General features: G+C 49.4%; 1 protein-coding gene across 4 annotated transcripts in view; it reads left to right on the forward strand.

Annotated features, from left to right (window-relative positions):
• FHL2 (four and a half LIM domains 2) overlaps positions 1-24431 on the forward strand; it is a 134270-nt gene that overhangs the window by 55243 nt on the left and 54596 nt on the right. The gene's annotated exons all lie outside the window — the stretch shown is intronic.

The following is a 24431-nucleotide window of genomic DNA, read 5'->3' on the forward strand; positions in this document are numbered from 1 at the left end:
CGTTTATTTGTGAAAAAATCAAAAGTATGGGAAAAAAATTTGAAAATTTTGCAATTTTCAAATTTTGAATTTTTATTCTACTAAACCAGAGAGTGATGTGAAACAAAATAGTTAATAAATAACATTTCCCACATGTCTACTTTACATCAGCACAATTTTGGAAAAAAAAAAAATTTTTGGTAGGAAGTTTGAAGGGTTCAAAGTTCATCAGCAATTTATCTTTTTTCCAGCAAAATTTACAAAACCATTTTTTTAGTGACCACATCACATTTGAAGTCCCTTTGAGGGGTCTTTATGACAGAAAACACCCAAAAGTGACACCATTCCAAAAACTGCACCCCTCAAGCTACTCAAAACTACATTCAAGAAGATTATTAACCCTTCAGGTGCATCACAGGAACTAAAGCCACATGGAAGAAAAAAATGAACATTTTTATTTTTCTAACAAAAATTTTTTTTTTCAGCCTAAATTTTTTAATTTTCACATGGGTAACAGGATAAAATGCATCCTAAGATTTGTTGGTCAATTTCTCCTTAGTACACTGATACCTCATATGTGGTCATAAACCACTGTTTGGGCACACGGCAGGGCTCAGAAGGGAAGGAGCGCCATTTTACTTTTTGAATGGAAAATTAGCTCCAAAAGTCAAATTGCGCTCCTTCTCTTCTGAGCCCTGCCATGCGCCCAAACAGTGGTTTATGACCACATATGAGGTATCAGTGTACTCAGGAGAAATTGACCAATACATTTTAGGATGCATTTTATCCTGTTACCCATGTGAAAATTAAAAAATTTAGGCTAAAAGAAAATTTTTGTGAAAAAAAAGTACTTTTTTGTTTTCACAGATCATTTTGTGAAGCACCTGGGGGTTCCAAGTGCTCACTATGCATCTAGATAGGTGCCTTGGGGGGTCTAGTTTCCAAAATGGGGTCACTTGTGGGGGAGCTCCACTGTTTAGGCACATTAGGGGCTCTCCAAACGCAACATGGTGTCCGCTAACAATTTGAGCCGATTTTCCATTCAATTTGTTAGCGGACACCATGTCGCGTTTGGAGAGCCGCTGTGTGGCCAAACATTGGAGCTCCCCCACAAGTGACCCCATTTTGGAAACTAGACCCCCCAAGGCACCTATCTAGATGCATAGTGAGCACTTGGAACCCCCAGGTCCTTCACAAATTAATCCGTAAAAATAAAAAAGTGTTTTTTTTTCCACTTTTTCATTTTTATGAATCAATTTGTGAAGCACCTGGGGGTTCCAAGTGCTCACTGTGCATCTAGATAGGTGCCTTGGGGGGTCTAGTTTTCAAAATGGGGTCACTTGTGGGGGAGCTCCAATGTTTGGCCACACAGCGGCTCTCCAAACGCAACATGGTGTCCGCTAACAAATTGTCGGCTCAAATTGTTAGAAGACACCATGTTGCGTTTGGAGAGCCGCTGTGTGGCCAAACATTGGAGCTCCCCCACAAGTGACCCCATTTTGGAAACTAGACCCCCCAAGGCACCTATCTAGATGCATAGTGAGCACTTGGAACCCCCAGGTCCTTCACAAATTAATCCGTAAAAATAAAAAAGTGGGTTTTTTCCACTTTTTCATTTTTATGAATCAATTTGTGAAGCACCTGGGGGTTCCAAGTGCTCACTGTGCATCTAGATAGGTGCCTTGGGGGGTCTAGTTTCCAAAATGGTGTCACTTGTGGGGGAGCTCCAATGTTTGGCCACACAGCGGCTCTCCAAACGCAACATGGTGTCCGCTAACAAATTGTCGGCTCAAATTGTTAGAAGACACCATGTTGCGTTTGGAGAGCTGCTGTGTGGCCAAACATTGGAGCTCCCCCACAAGTGACCCCATTTTGGAAACTAGACCCCCCAAGGCACCTATCTAGATGCATAGTGAGCACTTGGAACCCCCAGGTCCTTCACAAATTAATCCGTAAAAATAAAAAAGTGTTTTTTTTTCCACTTTTTCATTTTTATGAATCAATTTGTGAAGCACCTGGGGGTTCCAAGTGCTCACTGTGCATCTAGATAGGTGCCTTGGGGGGTCTAGTTTCCAAAATGGGGTCACTTGTGGGGGAGCTCCAATGTTTGGCCACACAGCGGCTCTCCAAACGCAACATGGTGTCCGCTAACAAATTGTCGGCTCAAATTGTTAGAAGACACCATGTTGCGTTTGGAGAGCCGCTGTGTGGCCAAACATTGGAGCTCCCCCACAAGTGACCCCATTTTGGAAACTAGACCCCCCAAGGCACCTATCTAGATGCATAGTGAGCACTTGGAACCCCCAGGTCCTTCACAAATTAATCCGTAAAAATAAAAAAGTGTTTTTTTTTCCACTTTTTCATTTTTATGAATCAATTTGTGAAGCACCTGGGGGTTCCAAGTGCTCACTATGCATCTAGATAGGTGCCTTGGGGGGTCTAGTTTCCAAAATGGGGTCACTTGTGGGGGAGCTCCAATGTTTGGGCACACAGCGGCTCTCCAAACGCAACATGGTGTCCGCTAACAAATTGTCGGCTCAAATTGTTAGAAGACACCATGTTGCGTTTGGAGAGCCGCTGTGTGGCCAAACATTGGAGCTCCCCCACAAGTGACCCCAATTTGGAAACTAGACCCCCCAAGGCACCTATCTAGATGCATAGTGAGCACTTGGAACCCCCAGGTCCTTCACAAATTAATCCGTAAAAATAAAAAAGTGTTTTTTTTTCCACTTTTTCATTTTTATGAATCAATTTGTGAAGCACCTGGGGGTTCCAAGTGCTCACTGTGCATCTAGATAGGTGCCTTGGGGGGTCTAGTTTCCAAAATGGGGTCACTTGTGGGGGAGCTCCAATGTTTGGGCACACAGCGGCTCTCCAAAAGCAACATGGTGTCCGCTAACAAATTGTCGGCTCAAATTGTTAGAAGACACCATGTTGCGTTTGGAGAGCCGCTGTGTGCCCAAATATTGGAGCTCCCCCACAAGTGACCCCATTTTGGAAACTAGACCCCCCAAGGCACCTATCTAGATGCATAGTGAGCACTTGGAACCCCCAGGTCCTTCACAAATTAATCCGTAAAAATAAAAAAGTGTTTTTTTTTCCACTTTTTCATTTTTATGAATCAATTTGTGAAGCACCTGGGGGTTCCAAGTGCTCACTGTGCATCTAGATAGGTGCCTTGGGGGGTCTAGTTTCCAAAATGGGGTCACTTGTGGGGGAGCTCCAATGTTTGGGCACACAGCGGCTCTCCAAAAGCAACATGGTGTCCGCTAACAAATTGTCGGCTCAAATTGTTAGAAGACACCATGTTGCGTTTGGAGAGCCGCTGTGTGCCCAAATATTGGAGCTCCCCCACAAGTGACCCCATTTTGGAAACTAGACCCCCCCAAGGCACCTATCTAGATGCATAGTGAGCACTTGGAACCCCCAGGTCCTTCACAAATTAATCCGTAAAAATAAAAAAGTGTTTTTTTTTCCACTTTTTCATTTTTATGAATCAATTTGTGAAGCACCTGGGGGTTCCAAGTGCTCACTGTGCATCTAGATAGGTGCCTTGGGGGGTCTAGTTTCCAAAATGGGGTCACTTGTGGGGGAGCTCCAATGTTTGGCCACACAGCGGCTCTCCAAACGCAACATGGTGTCCGCTAACAAATTGTCGGCTCAAATTGTTAGAAGACACCATGTTGCGTTTGGAGAGCCGCTGTGTGGCCAAACATTGGAGCTCCCCCACAAGTGACCCCATTTTGGAAACTAGACCCCCCAAGGCACCTATCTAGATGCATAGTGAGCACTTGGAACCCCCAGGTCCTTCACAAATTAATCCGTAAAAATAAAAAAGTGTTTTTTTTTCCACTTTTTCATTTTTATGAATCAATTTGTGAAGCACCTGGGGGTTCCAAGTGCTCACTGTGCATCTAGATAGGTGCCTTGGGGGGTCTAGTTTGCAAAATGGGGTCACTTGTGGGGGAGCTCCAATGTTTGGCCACACAGCGGCTCTCCAAACGCAACATGGTGTCCGCTAACAAATTGTCGGCTCAAATTGTTAGAAGACACCATGTTGCGTTTGGAGAGCCGCTGTGTGGCCAAACATTGGAGCTCCCCCACAAGTGACCCCATTTTGGAAACTAGACCCCCCAAGGCACCTATCTAGATGCATAGTGAGCACTTGGAACCCCCAGGTCCTTCACAAATTAATCCGTAAAAATAAAAAAGTGTTTTTTTTTCCACTTTTTCATTTTTATGAATCAATTTGTGAGCACCTGGGGGTTCCAAGTGCTCACTATGCATCTAGATAGGTGCCTTGGGGGGTCTAGTTTCCAAAATGGGGTCACTTGTGGGGGAGCTCCAATGTTTGGGCACACAGCGGCTCTCCAAACGCAACATGGTGTCCGCTAACAAATTGTCGGCTCAAATTGTTAGAAGACACCATGTTGCGTTTGGAGAGCCGCTGTGTGGCCAAACATTGGAGCTCCCCCACAAGTGACCCCATTTTGGAAACTAGACCCCCCAAGGCACCTATCTAGATGCATAGTGAGCACTTGGAACCCCCAGGTCCTTCACAAATTAATCCGTAAAAATAAAAAAGTGTTTTTTTTTCCACTTTTTCATTTTTATGAATCAATTTGTGAAGCACCTGGGGGTTCCAAGTGCTCACTGTGCATCTAGATAGGTGCCTTGGGGGGTCTAGTTTCCAAAATGGGGTCACTTGTGGGGGAGCTCCAATGTTTGGGCACACAGCGGCTCTCCAAAAGCAACATGGTGTCCGCTAACAAATTGTCGGCTCAAATTGTTAGAAGACACCATGTTGCGTTTGGAGAGCCGCTGTGTGCCCAAATATTGGAGCTCCCCCACAAGTGACCCCATTTTGGAAACTAGACCCCCCAAGGCACCTATCTAGATGCATAGTGAGCACTTGGAACCCCCAGGTCCTTCACAAATTAATCCGTAAAAATAAAAAAGTGTTTTTTTTTCCACTTTTTCATTTTTATGAATCAATTTGTGAAGCACCTGGGGGTTTCAAGTGCTCACTATGCATCTAGATAGGTGCCTTGGGGGGTCTAGTTTCCAAAATGGGGTCACTTGTTGGGGAGCTCCAATGTTTGGGCACACAGGGACTCTCCAAACGCAACATGGTTCCAATTTGTTAGTGGACACCATTGTGTAGTGTATGTCAGGTTGGTGTGCGGTGTGGTATATTGTAGTGTATACACCACACACACACACACACACACACTACAACACACACACCAACCTGACATAGCCTCCTAAGCTGAGTACGCCCTAGACTGGGATGAGTGGGACGGGCGGGACATTTTGTGTGCTGTGTGCGTGTGTAAAAAAAAAAAAAAATCGAAACTTTATTATAGTGTGAGTGTACGTGTGTGTGTGTGTGTGCTTGGTGTAACCTTCTGCAGTCACGTGTGGGGGCTGTCAGGCGTAGGGGGCTGTCAGGCGTAGGGGGCTGTCAGGCGTAGGGGGGGGCTGAAGAGATGGAGGAGCCAGCAGCTGCAGCAAGGGGGGTGATCACTGGGGCAGGAGCCGGCAGCAGCAAGGGGGGTGATCACTGGGGCAGGAGCCGGCAGCAGCAAGGGGGGTGATCACTGGGGCAGGAGCCGGCAGCAGCAAGGGGGGTAGGAGGCCGGCAGCATCAGGGGGGTGATTACTGGGGCAGAAAGCGGAGCAGGAGCCAGCAGCAGGGGGGTGATCACTGGGATGGGGGGGTGCACACTGGGGATGGGGAGTGAACACTGGAGACAGGTGGGGGTGAACACTGGGGACAGGGGGGGTGAACACTGGGGACAGGGGGGGTGAACACTGGGGACAGGGGGGGGTGAACACTGGGGACAGGGGGGGTGAACACTGGGGGGGTGAACACTGGGGACAGGGGGGTGAACACTGGGGGGAGGGGTGATATCACTGGGACTGGGGGATGGTGGGCTTGATCACAGGAGCAGGGCATTTACACTAAGCCTGCTGCTGCTGTGATCACAGTCCACCGGCTGTCAGAAGGAGAGCAGCAGCCGGTGGATGAAGACGTGGGAGAGGGAGCAGAGGCGGAGGTCGGGGTGCAGGTATGAAAGTGGAGGGGGGGTGGAGGGGGGGGCAGGGTGGAGTGGAGGAAGGTCGGGGGGGAGCGCTGTAAGCATCAGGCCATGCCCAGATTTAAATATTACACCAATTTTCATTGGTGAAATATTTAATTCATACCGATTGGCAGTTTCATTAAAAGTGAAAATGAAACAGCCAATCGGAGGGGTCCCAGGCACGGGGGGGTTAATCCACCCCCCGGGGGTCGACTTCAGGATGTCCAGTTGCAGTAGCAACTGTGAAACCTGAGCGACCCCGCTCGCAGGCGCTGCAGGGGCTCTTTCCCTCCATGTCACAGACGCTGTGACATGGGTCGGGAAGGAACTGTTTTCCATGTCACAAACGGTGTGACACGGGTCGGGAAGGGGTTAAAGGGGTTGTCCGGTCTTAAACTGTAAGTCTGTGCTCAATCTATGTGAGTGCAGACTAGCGAATCCTCATGTCGCACGCGCAGTGCATATTATGCATATTTGATACTTGCTGTCACATGACCGCCGGTCCCGATGCCTGTATTGGATAATCCTCATAGAGTGTAGTGCGAGCAATGTGAGGAGTTATAAGTCTGCAGACATACAGAGTAACTGCAAATTCTTAGTTTAATACTGGACAACTCCTCTAAGTATATATTTCAAAATGTCATTACTGGACACAATACATGTTGCACTCCCGCTTATCATATCACTCATATTTTCTTATTCATATTTTTCTTTCTTAGAAATAAGAGCATGTGCTTTCAAATATGTTGGTGTGGTATTGGACATAGTGACCTAGATACTATACTAGTAATGAGTAGGAATGAGCATGACAGATCATGAAATATTTTATGAAACTTTAGACAAATGTATGTGTGTAACAGTTGGTTTAATAGACTTAGAAAATCAGATACAGTACAGACCAAAAGTTTGGACACACCTTCTCATTTAAAGATTTTTCTGTATTTTCATGACTATGAAAATTGTACATTCACACTGAAGGCATCAAAACTATGAATTAGCACATGTGGAATTATATACTTAACAAAAAAGTATGAAACAAATGAAAATATGTCTTATATTCTAGGTTCTTCAAAGTAGCCACCTTTTGCTTTGATGATTGCTTTGCACACTCTTGGCATTCTCTTGATGAGCTTCAAGAGGTAGTCACCGGAAATGGTCTTCCAACAATCTTGAAAGAGTTCCCAGAGATGCTTAGCACTTGTTGGCCCTTTTGCCTTCACTCTGCGGTCCAGCTCACCCCAAACCATCTCTATTGGGTTCAGGTCTGGTGACTGTGGAGGCCAGGTCATCTGGCATAGCACCCCATCACTCTCCTGCTTGGTCAAATAGCCCTTACACAGCCTGGAGGTGTGTTTGGGGTCATTGTTCTGTTGAAAAATAAATGATGGTCCAATTAAACGCAAACCGGATGTTACGCACACGCCCGGACTGACTGGCGTGAGCATGATTAGTGATCCCACTGGACTATGAACCGAGGAGTGCCTGGAGGGGCGTAACTAAGTATCAATTCGGTCCGACCAAGGTCACAAGGCGGCTCAGTCGACTCCGTGAGCCAGGGAGGAACCGATCAGAGGGACCAGGTGCTACTCCAGGTCAGACCCCGGTCACAACTGTTGACCCACACCGGGGAATGCAGGAACAGGCAGGTTAGGCAGGTATGCAGACAGGTGGATATTGGCAGGCACGGCTGGTATGCAGACAGGTGGGTATTGGCAGGCACGGCTGGTATGCAGACAGGTGGACACTGGCAAGCACGGCTGGCATACAGACAGGCGGGTACTGGCAGGTATGAACACAGGCAGGATAGGGACCAGTACAGACTGGGACACAGGAATGGAGCCGCAGGTGCGGTAGACAAGCAGAGCAGAGCAAAACCCGCAGATGCGGTAGACAAGCAGAGCAGAGCAAAACCCGCAGGTGCGGTAGACAAGCAGAGCAGAGCAAAACCCGCAGGTGCGGTAGATAAGCATAGCAGAGCAAAACCCGCAGATGCGGTAGACAAGCAGAGCAGAGCAAAACCTGCAGATGCGGTAGACAAGCAGAGCAGAGCAAAACCCGAAGATGCGGTAGACAAGCAGAGCAGAGCAAAACCCGCAGGTGCGGTAGACAAGCAGAGCAGAGCAAAGCCTGCAGGTGCGGTAAACAAGCAGAGCAGAGCAAAACCACAGGTGCGGTAGACAAGCAGAGCAGAGCAAAGCCTGCAGATGCGGTAGACAAGCAGAGCAGAGCAAAGCCTGCAGATGCGGTAGACAAGCAGAGCAGAGGAAAACCCACAGCTGCGGTAGACAAGCAGAGCAGAGCAAAACCCGCAGATGCGGTAGACAAGCAGAGCAGAGCAAAACCCGCAGTAGCGGTAGACAAGCAGAGCAAAACCCGCAGAAGCGGTAGACAGGACAGGGCTCTGTTCACATGAAACAGACTGGAAAACACAAGAAGATAGCTGGAACATAGGAGTTAGATACGGAGGCAGGGAAACAGAACGAGCAGAACCAGATACTCACAAAGGTACTTGCAATGAAGTAGCGAGTGGACACAAAACTCACAAACAGAAGCACAGAGACAACGAGTTGGAGTTAGGTGCAGGTTCAGACACTGCAGGAAAAGGGAAGGGTACAGACATAGAGACAAACAGGTAGCGGACTAGGACACTGTTCAGGCAAGGTCTGAACCAGGAACATGATACAGTAACGAGCCTGGGAACTCCGCCCCCAGGGTGGCGGAAACTGACTAGAAGTCACAGGTACAGGTAACAGGCCTGGGTATACAGCCCCCAGGGTGGCAGAAACAGACTAGATACAGGACAGGACCTGGCAACTCAGTAGCAAGAAACACACAGATGGAAAGTGTTGCTCAGGCACCTCCTACTGGGTGGAGGGGGTTTAAGTATCCAGTGACTCACAGCAATAGGCTGGGGACGCATTAGAACTGCGCACACTGTAGCTTTAAGAATCAAGAAGTAACAGCGCCGCCGCCCTAAGCCAGCAGACAAGAGACATACAAACAGCAGGTACTGGAGCAAAATGTGCAGCTTGGCCTGATAGGTAAGATTGTGGTCTTGCATGGTGGGAGGTGGTAAGCCATGCAAGCACGCCGCCAGGGATTTTACAGTACCCCCCTCTTCTTCAAGCCTGCAAGGATTTCCTGCAGAGAATTTGGAGGCCGATCCTTCTCTTCAAGAAGATTACCTCTTCTGTCCACTAGAGGGAACGAAACTGGTCTCACCATCTTGGTGACTAGGATACTTCCTCCCATCGGGCCATCCTCAGCAACAGATGAAGTGGGTGAAGTACCAGGAACAGGACACAGGAAAGTCTCTCTCCATTTGTTAATATCGGGTAGTATCTTAAAGGATTCACGGGACAACTGGAGGTCCTCCACCGGGTTGGAGGGGTGCAGAGACTCGGGGTTAACCACCGCTTTGACGTACACTTTGCTAAGCTTACTGGATGAAGAGGGCGAAGTACCAGGTACAAGGTGTAGAAAAATCTCACTCCATTTGTTATCAGGTAGAACCCCGGAGGATTCAGGAGACAACAGGAGGTCCTCCGCCTGGTTGGATGGGTGCAAAGACTTGGAGGTAGCCACCACCTTGATGGACGTATTGCCAGATTTATTAGAAATAAAGGATCCTTGCTTAGGGACCAACTTCAGTCTGGTTTCTGAGATGACACGTCTGCGAGGCGGGGCGGTACCTGAAGCCAGATCATTGGTACAATCGTCGAGACTGTGTGGGGACATTGCCTCCGCTTCCCTTCCTTCGGAGACTTCAGCGCACAGCGAGTCAGCGACTAGCAGATCTGGTGAAGAAGAAGAAGAAACTGCTGACTGTCCTGAAGATATGGGGACTGGACACCCCTTGCACCTCAGCAGTCCCCCAGGAAACACCAGGCAGGATCTCCAGACCTGAGCGGGCACTAGATCTCTCGGCTTTGGACGACCTGTGGGTAAACCAGACAGCACCTGGAATGTGAACTTCTTCATGTGTAATGCTCCAATCTGGAGCTTAATTTGTACAGACATATTTTGACTGTTTCTGAGTAGGGCTCGTCCTTCCGCTGACAATGCCCAAACTGGCTTCTGGAGTTGTCGGACGGGAATCAGACACAGACTCTTCAAGGCTTTAAGCCCGAAACTTCCGGTTAATCCGAGGCCTTCACTTGCCACGGAGACAGTCATGGTCATCTGTGGAGAGGAAACACTAACGTCAAAGGCAACCTCTCCTACAGGCCTAATGTCTTGGGATTCTCCAACCTTCGCTGGACAAAGACCATCAGGGGGTCCCAAACAAGCGCAGTGGGACCGCAATCCAATTTTGTGACTGAGTTCTGGCCTCTGCTTTGCCTGACGAACATAGTCATCCTTTATGGATTCTGTGTGGATAGCTGCCTCTACAGGCTGGGGAACAGGAGGTCTTTGGGAGGACAGAACCTGGCGTGACGGTTTACCTCTACGCCTTGCATGTCTGGACTGCCTCTTGAGGTTGGGAAGAGAAGTATTCTGTGGAGCATTGTCATCCTGTATGGATTCTGTGTGGGCAGCAGTCTCTTCAGGCTAGAGAAGTGTAGAGAACTGGTAGGCTACCTTCACACATTACCCATCGGGGCTGCTCCAAGATATTGGGAAGGGAAGCTTTAGCAGAAGCTTCAGGATTAGGGTCATCGAAGACCATTAGAAAGGCCACCAGGAAGGCCTGCAGGTCCAAGACGATAGGATCCCATGCTTCCCATAGGGGGGTGATCCATTTCAAGGCATCACCCGCTAGGTAGGACATCAGAAATGCTACTTTAACCCGATCAGTGGGAAAATAGTGAGCATAAAATTTGAAATGTAGCATGCATTCCTCCACAAACGCATGGCTTTGTTTTGGGTTCCCATAATACCATGGTGGATCCGCAGGAACGAGTGCTGATAGCTCCATTTGGGATGGTGCGTAAATTGCCTGGACCTTAGCTTGAGAAAAAACATTTTCTTGGTGCACGTATTCGCCAGACAAGGATTCAAATGTCTCTGAGAGCGAAGGGCCGTGGGGCTCAACGGGAACCATGGCCTGAGCAAACTGTTAAGCACACGCCCGGACTGACTGGCGTGAGCATGATTAGTGATCCCACTGTACCATGAACCGAGGAGTGCCTGGAGGGGCGTAACTAAGTATCAACTCGGTCCGACCAAGGTCACACGGCGGCTCAATCAACTCCGTGAACCAGGGAGGAACCGAGCAGAGGGACCAGGTGTTACTCCAGGTCAGACCCCGGTCACAGCTGTTGACCCACACCGGGGAATGCAGGAACAGGCAGGTTAGGCTGGCATACAGACAGGTGGATATTGGCAGGCACAGCTAGTATGCAGACAGGTGGGTATTGGCAGGCACGGCTGGTATGCAGACAGGTGGGCACTGGCAGGCACGGCTGGCATGCTGCCAGGTGGGCACTGGCAGGCACGGCTGGCATGCAGACAGGCGGGTACTGGTAGGTAGGAACTCAGGTAGGATAGGGACCAGTACAGACTGGGACACAGGAACGGAGCCGCAGGTGCGGTAGACAAACAGAGCAGAGCAAAACCCGCAGATGCGGTAGACAAGCAGAGCAGAGCAAAACCCACAGATGCGGTAGACAAGCAGAGCAGAGCAAAACCAGCAGATGCGGTAGACAAGCAGAGCAGAGCAAAACCCGCAGGTGCGGTAGATAAGCAGAGCAGAGCAAAACCCGCAGGTGCGGTAGACAAGCAGAGTAAAACCCGCAGGTGCGGTAGACAAGCAGAGCAGAGCAAAACCCGCAGATGCGGTAAACAAGCAGAGCAGAGCAAAACCCGCAGGTGCGGTAGACAAGCAGAGCAGAGCAAAACCCACAGATGCGGTAGACAAGCAGAGCTGAGCAAAAGCCGCAGATGCAGTAGACTAGCATAGCAGAGCAAAACCAGCAGATACGGTAGACAAGCGGAGCAGAGTAAAACCCGCACATGGGGTAGACAAGCAGAGCAAAACCCGCAGATGCGGTAGACAAGCAGAGCAGAGCAAAACCCGCCGGTGCGGTAGACAAGCAGAGCAAAACCCGCAGGTCTGGTAGACAAGCAGAGCAGAGCAAAACCCGCAGGTGCAGTAGACTAGCAGAGCAGAGCAAAACCCGCAGATGCGGTAGACAAGCGGAGCAGAGCAAAACCCGCACATGGGGTAGACAAGCAGAGCAAAACCCGCAGATGCGTTAGACAAGCAGAGCAGAGCAAAACCCGCAGATGCGGTAGACAAGCAGAGCAGAGCAAAACCCGCAGGTGCGGTAGACAAGCAGAGCAGAGCAAAACCCCCAGATGCGGTAGACAAGCAGAGCAAAACCCGCAGATGCGGTAGACAAGCAGAGCAGAGCAAAACCCGCAGGTGCGGTAGACAAGCAGAGCAGAGCAAAACCCGCAGGTGCGGTAGACAAGCAGAGCAGAGCAAAACCCGCAGGCGCGGTAGACGAGCAGAGCAAAACTCGCAGGTGCGGTAGATAAGCAGAGCAGAGCAAAACCCGCAGGTGCGGTAGACAAGCAGAGCAGAGCAAAACCCGCAGGTGCAGTAGACTAGCAGAGCAGAGCAAAACCCGCAGATGCGGTAGACAAGCAGAGCAGAGCAAAACTCGCACATGGGGTAGACAAGCAGAGCAAAACTCGCAGATGTGGTAGACAAGCAGAGCAGAGCAAAACCCGCAGATGCGGTAGACAAGCAGAGCAGAGCAAAACCCGCAGGTGCGGTAGACAAGCAGAGCAGAGCAAAACCCCCAGATGCGGTAGACAAGCAGAGCAAAACCCGCAGATGCGGTAGACAAGCAGAGCAGAGCAAAACCCGCAGGTGCGGTAGACAAGCAGAGCAGAGCAAAACCCGCAGGTGCGGTAGACAAGCAGAGCAGAGCAAAACCCGCAGGTGCGGTAGACGAGCAGAGCAAAACTCGCAGGTGCGGTAGGCAAGCAGAGCAGAGCAAAACCCACAGGTGCGGTAGACAAGCAGAGCAGAGCAAAACCCGCAGATGCGGTAGACAAGTAGAGCAGAGCAAAACCCGCAGGTGCAGTAGACTAGCAGAGCAGAGCAAAACCCGCAAATGCGGTAGACAAGTGGAGCAGAGCAAAATCCGCACATGGGGTAGACAAGCAGAGCAGAGCAAAACCCGCAGGTGCAGTAGACTAGCAGAGCAGAGCAAAACCCGCAGGTGCGGTAGACAAGCAGAGCAGAGCAAAACCCACAGATGCGGTAGACAAGCAGAGCAGAGCAAAACCCGCAGGTGCAGTAGACTAGCATAGCAGAGCAAAACCCGCAGATACGGTAGACAAGCGGAGCAGAGTAAAACCCGCACATGGGGTAGACAAGCAGAGCAAAACCCGCAGATGCGGTAGACAAGCAGAGCAGAGCAAAACCCGCCGATGCGGTAGACAAGCAGAGCAAAACCCGCAGGTGCGGTAGACAAGCAGAGCAGAGCAAAACCCGCAGGTGCGGTAGACAAGCAGAGCAGAGCAAAACCCGCAGATGCGGTAGACAAGCAGAGCAGAGCAAAACCCACAGGTGCAGTAGACTAGCAGAGCAGAGCAAAACCCGCAGATGCGGTAGACAAGCGGAGCAGAGCAAAACCCGCACATGGGGTAGACAAGCAGAGCTAAACCCGCAGATGCGTTAGACAAGCAGAGCAGAGCAAAACCCGCAGATGCGGTAGACAAGCGGAGCAGAGCAAAACCCGCACATGGGGTAGACAAGCAGAGCAAAACCCGCAGATGCGTTAGACAAGCAGAGCAGAGCAAAACCCGCAGATGCGGTAGACAAGCAGAGCAGAGCAAAACCCGCAGGTGCGGTAGACAAGCAGAGCAGAGCAAAACCCCCAGATGCGGTAGACAAGCAGAGCAAAACCCGCAGATGCGGTAGACAAGCAGAGCAGAGCAAAACCCGCAGGTGCGGTAGACAAGCAGAGCAGAGCAAAACCCGCAGGTGCGGTAGACAAGCAGAGCAGAGCAAAACCCCCAGATGCGGTAGACAAGCAGAGCAAAACCCGCAGGTGCGGTAGACAAGCGGAGCAGAGCAAAACCCGCACATGGGGTAGACAAGCAGAGCAAAACCCGCAGATGCGTTAGACAAGCAGAGCAGAGCAAAACCCGCAGATGCGGTAGACAAGCAGAGCAGAGCAAAACCCGCAGGTGCGGTAGACAAGCAGAGCAGAGCAAAACCCCCAGATGCGGTAGACAAGCAGAGCAAAACCCGCAGATGCGGTAGACAAGCAGAGCAGAGCAAAACCCGCAGGTGCGGTAGACAAGCAGAGCAGAGCAAAACCCGCAGGTGCGGTAGACAAGCAGAGCAGAGCAAAACCCGCAGGCGCGGTAGACGAGCAGAGCAAAACTCGCAGGTGCGGTAGATAAGCAGAGCAGAGCAAAACCCGCAGGTGCGGTAGACAAGCAGAGCAGAGCAAAACCCGCAGGTGCAGTAGACTAGCAGAGCAGAGCAAAACCCGCAGATGCGGTAGACAAGCAGAGCAGAGCAAAACTCGCACATGGGGTAGACAAGCAGAGCAAAACTCGCAGATGTGGTAGACAAGCAGAGCAGAGCAAAACCCGCAGATGCGGTAGACAAGCAGAGCAGAGCAAAACCCGCAGGTGCGGTAGACAAGCAGAGCAGAGCAAAACCCCCAGATGCGGTAGACAAGCAGAGCAAAACCCGCAGATGCGGTAGACAAGCAGAGCAGAGCAAAACCCGCAGGTGCGGTAGACAAGCAGAGCAGAGCAAAACCCGCAGGTGCGGTAGACAAGCAGAGCAGAGCAAAACCCGTAGGTGCGGTAGACGAGCAGAGCAAAACTCGCAGGTGCGGTAGGCAAGCAGAGCAGAGCAAAACCCACAGGTGCGGTAGACAAGCAGAGCAGAGCAAAACCCGCAGATGCGGTAGACAAGTAGAGCAGAGCAAAACCCGCAGGTGCAGTAGACTAGCAGAGCAGAGCAAAACCCGCAAATGCGGTAGACAAGTGGAGCAGAGCAAAATCCGCACATGGGGTAGACAAGCAGAGCAGAGCAAAACCCGCAGGTGCAGTAGACTAGCAGAGCAGAGCAAAACCCGCAGGTGCGGTAGACAAGCAGAGCAGAGCAAAACCCACAGATGCGGTAGACAAGCAGAGCAGAGCAAAACCCGCAGGTGCAGTAGACTAGCATAGCAGAGCAAAATCCGCAGATACGGTAGACAAGCGGAGCAGAGTAAAACCCGCACATGGGGTAGACAAGCAGAGCAAAACCCGCAGTTGCGGTAGACAAGCAGAGCAGAGCAAAACCCGCCGATGCGGTAGACAAGCAGAGCAAAACCCGCAGGTGCGGTAGACAAGCAGAGCAGAGCAAAACCCGCAGGTGCGGTAGACAAGCAGAGCAGAGCAAAACCCGCAGATGCGGTAGACAAGCAGAGCAGAGCAAAACCCACAGGTGCAGTAGACTAGCAGAGCAGAGCAAAACCCGCAGATGCGGTAGACAAGCGGAGCAGAGCAAAACCCGCACATGGGGTAGACAAGCAGAGCTAAACCCGCAGATGCGTTAGACAAGCAGAGCAGAGCAAAACCCCCAGATGCGGTAGACAAGCAGAGCAAAACCCGCAGGTGCGGTAGACGAGCAGAGCAAAACTCGCAAGTGCGGTAGGCAAGCAGAGCAGAGCAAAACCCGCAGGTGCGGTAGACAAGCAGAGCAGAGCAAAACCCGCAGGTGCGGTAGACAAGCAGAGCAGAGCAAAACCCGCAGGTGCGGTAGACGAGCAGAGCAAAACTCGCAAGTGCGGTAGGCAAGCAGAGCAGAGCAAAACCCGCAGGTGCGGTAGACAAGCAGAGCAGAGCAAAACCCGCAGATGCGGTAAACAAGCAGTGCAGAGCAAAACCCGCAGGTGCAGTAGACTAGCAGAGCAGAGCAAAACTCGCAAATGCGGTAGACAAGCAGAGCAGAGCAAAACCCGCACATGGGGTAGACAAGCAGAGCAAAACCCACAGATGCGGTAGACAAGCAGAGCAGAGCAAAACCCGCAGTAGCGGTAGACAAGCAGAGCAGAGCAAAACCCGCAGGTGCGGTAGACAAGCAAAGCAGAGCAAAACCCCCAGATGCGGTAGACAAGCAGAGCAAAACCCGCAGATGCGGTAGACAAGCAGAGCAGAGCAAAACCCGCAGGTGCGGTAGACGAGCAGAGCAAAACTCGCAGGTGCGGTAGGCAAGCAGAGCAGAGCAAAACCCGCAGGTGCAGTAGACTAGCATAGCAGAGCAAAACCCGCAGATACGGTAGACAAGCGAAGCAGAGTAAAACCCGCACATGGGGTAGACAAGCAGAGCAAAACCCGCAGATGCGGTAGACAAGCAGAGCAGAGCAAAACCCGCCAATGCGGTAGACAAGCAGAGCAAAACCCGCAGGTGCGGTAGACAAGCAGAGCAGAGCAAAACCCGCAGGTGCGGTAGACAAGCAGAGCAGAGCAAAACCCGCAGATGCGGTAGACAAGCAGAGCAGAGCAAAACCCACAGGTGCAGTAGACTAGCAGAGCAGAGCAAAACCCGCAGATGCGGTAGACAAGCGGAGCAGAGCAAAACCCGCACATGGGGTAGACAAGCAGAGCAAAACCCGCAGATGCGTTAGACAAGCAGAGCAGAGCAAAACCCCCAGATGCGGTAGACAAGCAGAGCAAAACCCGCAGATGCGGTAGACAAGCAGAGCAGAGCAAAACCCGCAGGTGCGGTAGACAAGCAGAGCAGAGCAAAACCCGCAGGTGCGGTAGACAAGCAGAGCAGAGCAAAACCCGCAGGTGCGGTAGACGAGCAGAGCAAAACTCGCAAGTGCGGTAGGCAAGCAGAGCAGAGCAAAACCCGCAGGTGCGGTAGACAAGCAGAGCAGAGCAAAACCCGCAGATGCGGTAAACAAGCAGTGCAGAGCAAAACCCGCAGGTGCAGTAGACTAGCAGAGCAGAGCAAAACTCGCAAATGCGGTAGACAAGCAGAGCAGAGCAAAACCCGCACATGGGGTAGACAAGCAGAGCAAAACCCGCAGATGCGGTAGACAAGCAGAGCAGAGCAAAACCCGCAGGAGCGGTAGACGAGCAGAACAGAACTCGCAGGTGCGGTAGACGAGCAGAACAGATCTCGCAGGTGCGGTAGGCAAGCAGAGCAGAGCAAAACCCGCAGGTGCGGTAGACAAGCAGAGCAGAGCAAAACCCGCAGATGCGGTAGACAAGCAGAGCAGAGCAAAACCCGCAGGTGCAGTAGACTAGCAGAGCAGAGCAAAACCCGCAAATGCGGTAGACAAGCGGAGCAGAGCAAAACCCGTAAATGCGGTAGACAAGTGGAGCAGAGCAAAACCCGCACATGGGGTAGACAAGCAGAGCAGAGCAAAACCCGCAGGTGCAGAAGACTAGCAGAGCAGAGCAAAACCTGCAGGTGCGGTAGACAAGCAGAGCAGAGCAAAACCCACAGATGCGGTAGACAAGCAGAGCAGAGCAAAACCCGCAGGTGCAGTAGACTAGCAGAGCAGAGCAAAACCCGCAGATACGGTAGACAAGCGGAGCAGAGTAAAACCCGCACATGGGGTAGACAAGCAGAGCAAAACCCGCAGATGCGGTAGACAAGCAGAGCAGAGCAAAACCCGCCGGTGCGGTAGACAAGCAGAGCAAAACCCGCAGGTGCGGTAGACAAGCAGAGCAGAGCAAAACCCACAGGTGCGGTAGATAAGCAGAGCAGAGCAAAACCCGCAGGTGCAGTAGACTAGCAGAGCAGTGCAAAACCCGCAGATGCGGTAGACAAGCGGAGCAGAGCAAAACCCCCAGATGCGGTAGACAAGGAGAGCAAAGCCCGCAGATGCGGTAGACAAGCAGAGCAGAGCAAAACCCGCCGGTGCGGTAGACAAGCAGAGCAAAACCCGCAGGTGCGGTAGACAAGCAGAGCAGAGCAAAACCCACAGGTGCGGTAGACAAGCAGAGCAGAGCAAAACCCGCAGATGCGGTAGGCAAGCAGAGCAGAGCAAAACCCGCAGGTGCAGTAGACTAGCAGAGCAGAGCAAAACCCGCAGATGCGGTAGACAAGCGGAGCAGAGCAAAACCCGCACATGGGGTAGACAAGCAGAGCAAAACCCGCAGATGCGTTAGACAAGCAGAGCAGAGCAAAACCCGCAGATGCGGTAGACAAGCAGAGCAGAGCAAAACCCGCAGGTGCGGTAGACAAGCAGAGCAGAGCAAAACCCCCAGATGCGGTAGACAAGCAGAGCAAAACCCGCAGATGCGGTAGACAAGCAGAGCAGAGCAAAACCCGCAGGTGCGGTAGACAAGCAGAGCAGAGCAAAACCCGCAGGTGCGGTAGACAAGCAGAGCAGAGCAAAACCCGCAGGCGCCATAGACGAGCAGAGCAAAACTCGCAGGTGCGGTAGACAAGCAGAGCAGAGCAAAACCCGCAGGTGCAGTAGACAAGCAGGGCAGAGCAAAACCCGCAGATGCGGTAGACAAGCAGAGCAGAGCAAAACCCGCAGGTGCAGTAGACTAGCAGAGCAGAGCAAAACCCGCAGATGCGGTAGACAAGCGGAGCAGAGCAAAACCCGCACATGGGGTAGACAAGCAGAGCAAAACCCGCAGATGCGTTAGACAAGCAGAGCAGAGCAAAACCCGGAGATGCGGTAGACAAGCAGAGCAGAGCAAAACCCGCAGGTGCGGTAGACAAGCAGAGCAGAGCAAAACCCCTAGATGCGGTAGACAAGCAGAGCAAAACCCGCAGATGCGGTAGACAAGCAGAGCAGAACAAAACCCGCAGGTGCGGTAGAAAAGCAGAGCAGAGCAAAACCCGCAGGTGTGGTAGACAAGCAGAGCAGAGCAAAACCCGCAGGTGCGGTAGACGAGCAGAGCAAAACTCGCAGGTGCGGTAGGCAAGCAGAGCAGAGCAAAACCTGCAGGTGCGGTAGACAAGCAGAGCAGAGCAAAACCCACAGATGCGGTAGACAAGCAGAGCAGAGCAAAACCCGCAGGTGCAGTAGACTAGCAGAGCAGAGCAAAACCCGCAAATGCGGTAGACAAGCGGAGCAGAGCAAAACCCGCAAATGCGGTAGACAAGTGGAGCAGAGCAAAACCCGCACATGGGGTAGACAAGCAGAGCAAAACCTGCAGATGCGTTAGACAAGCAGAGCAGAGCAAAACCCGCAGATGCGTTAGACAAGCAGAGCAGAGCAAAACCCGCAGATGCGGTAGACAAGCAGAGCAGAGCAAAACCCGCAGGTGCGGTAGACAAGCAGAGCAGAGCAAAACCCCCAGATGCGGTAGACAAGCAGAGCAGAGCAAAACCCCCAGATGCGGTAGACAAGCAGAGCAGAGCAAAACCCGCAGATGCGGTAGACAAGCAGAGCAGAGCAAAACCCGCAGATGCGGTAGACAAGCAGAGCAGAGCAAAACCCGCAGGTGCGGTAGACAAGCAGAGCAGAGCAAAACCCTCAGGTGCGGTAGACAAGCAGAGCAGAGCAAAACCCGCAGGTGCGGTAGACGAGCAGAGCAAAACTCGCAGGTGCGGTAGACAAGCAGAGCAGAGCAAAACCCGCAGGTGCGGTAGACAAGCAGAGCAGAGCAAAACCCGCAGGTGCAGTAGATAAGCAGAGCAGAGCAAAACCCGCAGGTGCGGTAGACAAGCAGAGGAAAACCCGCAGGTGCGGTAGACTAGCAGAGCAGAGCAAAACCCGCAAATGCGGTAGACAAGCGGAGCAGAGCAAAACCCGCACATGGGGTAGACAAGCAGAGCAAAACCTGCAGATGCATTAGACAAGCAGAGCAGAGCAAAACCCGCAGATGCGGTAGACAAGCAGAGCAGAGCAAAACCCGCAGGTGCGGTAGACAAGCAGAGCAGAGCAAAACCCGCAGTAGCGGTAGACAGGACAGGGCTCTGTTCACATGGAACAGACTGGAAAACACAAGAAGATAGCTGGAACACTGGAGTTAGATATGGAGCTGAACCAGATACACACAAGGTACTTGCAATGAAGTAACGAGTTTACACAAAACTCACAAACAGAAGCACAGAGACAACGAGTTGGAGTTAGGTGCAGGTTCAGACACTGCAGGAAAAGGGAAGGGTACAGACAGAGACAAACAAGTAATGGACTAGGACACTGTTCAGACAAGATCTGTACCAAGAACAAGATACAGGAACGAGCCTGGGAACTCAGCCCCAGGGTGGCGGAAACTGACTAGATACAGGACAGGACCTGGCAACTCAGTAGCAAGAAACAAACAGATGGAAAGTGTTGCTCAGGCACCTCCTACTGGGATGTTGCAGGGATGTTACACGATAAATCTCCATGTAACTAAACACAAGTGCGGTAATTACAATGCAGCGAAAATACGCTGCATCCAAAACGCTACCAATTCCTGATCGTGGGCACGTACAAGCAGAATTTGCAGTGGCGATCTGTATCTAAGGGCAAGGAGCCTTTCATTGTGTAAAAAATGTGGGGGATGGGAGTGGACTGAAACTACATGGGACAAATGCACCTGCACACTATGTGCCCCTCCACCTTGGAAATTTTGCTTGCATTGCATCATATATTTATACAAATAGATGATGCAAGCAAAATTTCTAAGATGATGGGGGGAGGGAGTACACAATGATTTGAACCTTCGGCCGGCGCGGTGGTGACAAAAAGAACCCATGGGATTGCGCATTATAATAGGAGCAATTCCTGGGCCTTCCGGAGCCTCAGGCCCTGGGCGGTAGCCCAGATTGCCCTCATTATAATCCGCCTATGTATACCACCATGGAATCAATGGTGACCTAAAAATAAATAATAATAATAATAATAATTTTACATTGGCAGTAGCAATTCCTGGTAATTGTCATGAAGAAATGTTGGTGCATAAGCATTAAAGAAGTTGGAGTTTAGGCTGCCTACCCTTCATCCACTTGTGTCAGGTGGTGTTCATGAGTGGAGAAGATGCTGAATGATAGGTAATAAAGACACAATGGAGAGCGGCATACACAGGACAATAGATTGGGGATGCGCCAGGGCTTTGTGGTTGCTTGTAATCATGAAAGAATAGGTTGGCATTGAGTTGGCTCTGTACTAGGATGTGAGTACAGTAGCTTGCTACACATTTTCAAGTTATCTTTATACATCAAGTAGCATAGACCGGCACACAGTAACTGACACAGTAACTGGCATTGCCTCCCAAGTTGTGGGCACTTTACATCTATATACTGTATCTGTATTATACAACTATAGTTTTACCTTCACCAGAATGACTCCTACACATATAAGGGATGGGGGAGGGGGGTTAATACCACATATATATACGACAATTGATGATCGTGCAACTCACTCATACAACTTTAATGTGGCTGTATGGCGCATCTTTCCTTTACGCGCTATCACAGTAACCACTGACCCCTGTTTAGCATGAGATATATAATCAAATCTGTTAGATCAAATATTAATATTCAAGTGTTAAAATAAATAGTGGTTAAGTGGATTAGCTGCACCAAGCCACATTTATACAGCAATGACAGTGTTAGTCTCCATCTGTATGTGTCTGCTCTAAATATTTAGGAGAAGTCTATGGCTTATCCTCACATCGCGCTGTTTATATTCCACCTGTGTAAAATGACACAATCCAGATCAGACATTTTGATAATGAGTTGATTTTCGATTCTAAAGTAACAAACAGGTCCAGCGTAGATTTAATAGTAACATAATAAGTACTAGGTGGACTATCTGCGCTCAGCATATCCCCCAAATGCACGAACCTGGAAGGAAGGCAAGAAAATGTGGTAGATTCACCTAGTAATTTAGTGAACTAAGGAATTGGATCTCCTCTTCCTGTAACAGCATGTCTAAGATATTTTCTTTTCGGATTACACTTTCATCTCCTCTCTGGGAAAAATGTGAAATATTCCAAATGGTTGATGGTCTTAACAAAAAAAAAAGAGAGGTGCAGAGTAATCATGTGGAACAATTGGCTCAGTGTTACATGCAAGAGATTTAGTTTGATTAAATATACGAGCATGCACAGAAAATATACAAGAACAAGATGTAAGCTGTTTATTTGCACAGGAGGTCAGGACAGCCGAGAGACGGGATGGCATTGTTTGGACATAGATGTGAAAATACTGAAATGGAGAGAAAAAAAATTGAAGATTAGTTGTTTAATTCACTAATTCAGCTCTGGTGACAGGGAGGTTTTGTTTAGAAATTCCAGATGCAAGGACTGCAAGATATAGCGTGACAAATATAAGGCACTGAAGTCCTTCATTTAGATAAAGGGGATGTGCAACTCACGGAAAGAAACTAATTCTTAGATATGTGACTATATACCTGGAGAGGTTCAGGTTCCATTACGATGCTGGCTAATTTCTTGAATTTTTTTTAATATTTTAAAGATTTGCCTTTGACATATAGTATATATGAAGCTGCAAGCACTGAGCTCAGTGGGTGTCTCCTGTTTATCATGCATTCTTTCTGCTTGTGCCTTCTGTTAGTGCTATAACTTATATATCTTCCTCTCTCATCTTTATCACACATATATATATAACATAAAAGTTTTATACGCAGAGTGATAATTATTTAGCTTTATACACCAAACTGGTCATTTTAAAACTGCAACAGATTTGTTATGATCAGTGCATCTTGACTTTGGCAAAAAATGTGGTTAATTTTGACACTTATTAGAGTATGTAGTTTTAGACCTATTATATGTCTAAAATTCTGTCGCACTTTTAAAGCTGTGGTGTGGCTTCATGGAGAGCGGTGTGATTTGGATTGAAGGGTATGTGGCTTAAAATGCTACTATGTGTACCAAGCTACTGCAAAATGTATCATTCAGCATAAACCTCTGTGATAAATTTGGTGCATTTTAAAGGGTATGTTTTACTCTGAAACATTGCAGCATTTCAGAGTAAACATACTTTGCAAAGCCTTCCAGGGACTATCTGTCAGCTGACTAGTCCGGGAGGCGGGTTTTCAGCTTGCTTCCATATGTGTACATTGATAGACCCTTGTCAGTCAAAGGGATTGGGGAGAGGAAAAGCCACTGGGGACCTGCCTCAGACTAGTCAGCCAAGACACATAGGCTCCGGTTCACCAAAGTATTTGTCACTAGATTTCTGGCTTAAAACATTTTGAAAAGCAACATTTGTGCAATTTGAAATTGCTCAAAAGTTTAATTACTTTTGGTGTTTTCACTCCAGTCCTTGAAGATCCACCTGGGATAAAATATGCCTAATTCAATGTGTAATTCAATGTGACGTATGCCTCTTAATGAATTGGGTGCTTCTTACTCCTGCACGCCCATTATTATTATATCAAATAATCAGACCCATAATCCCCAAAGTACTATAGGCCTGATTCATCATTTGCATTTTGGAAGTCACTTCTTTTTTGCCTTGTGGCATTCGCTAACGTTTTTGTGCCAATTTTGTCAAAATGGTGCATGCGGTTCATGAATTGTGCGCAAAGTAAAACAAATGGTCTTTTCTTCTGTCTTTTTGCGTCTTTTTAGTGCACAAAAGTTGAACGTTTTGAAGAATGTCACAAGAATTGCATAAAAATTTCTGTTGTACATAAAATTACTCCAGGGGAAAACTGGAGTAGATTTAAAACTTATCTCGCAAAGTTTTGAAAAGTTGCAAATGATGCAACAGGCAAAAACATGTGGAAATTCTTAATCACGTTCACAGTGGTAAAATAAAAAAAATAAATAACTGAACATATATAAAATAGAATTCAAAAGGGCGCAAAAGGAGAGATGAATTTGGTACAAACACAAAGGGCGCAAAACACCAAACACTAAACAAAAAACAGGTAAAAATACAATAATGAATCAGGCCCTGTATGTTTACTCTGATAGCTGCAGCATTTCAGAGTAAGCATACCTGTCTACAATCGTGCAGCCAGTGTCTCGAATCTGTCACTGTCTAGGTATAATACCACCCTTCATGTCCAGTGTACCTAAGTAGGTATCCAAGAACAAGGTGCATAGGAAGGGTAATAATACATGCCTGTAGGCTCGGACTGCATAAAGGGTTTGTTACCTATGAGCTAACTGTACGGTGGGCATAGGAGTTTTACTAAAATGATTATAGTAATAGATATTTTTCAAGGCTAGTGATGTTAGTTATATGTTAACCACATTGTAAAAATAATATTACTAATGACTTTTAATTATATACTATACTACAATTGCAGATATGTACGTCATATGTATTCTTTGTCTACTCCATGTCTTGTTGTAATATAATGTTGCCAAAGAGTCTCCAAGACTAAGATGCAGCAGCGGATCTGTCACCAGATGTCACAATATTATAGCAGGTGTAGACGGATGTAGATTCTCTCATCGGGAAGATTATGCAAATGACACTCTGATCACATTCTGAGTGTCAGCATAATGTGATCTGATTCTCTT

Source organism: Phyllobates terribilis, unplaced genomic scaffold, assembly GCF_046119375.1.
Source record: "Phyllobates terribilis strain yellow unplaced genomic scaffold, ASM4611937v1 Scaffold_2__4_contigs__length_985480577, whole genome shotgun sequence".
In the NCBI taxonomy this organism is placed as follows: Eukaryota; Metazoa; Chordata; class Amphibia; order Anura; family Dendrobatidae; genus Phyllobates; species Phyllobates terribilis.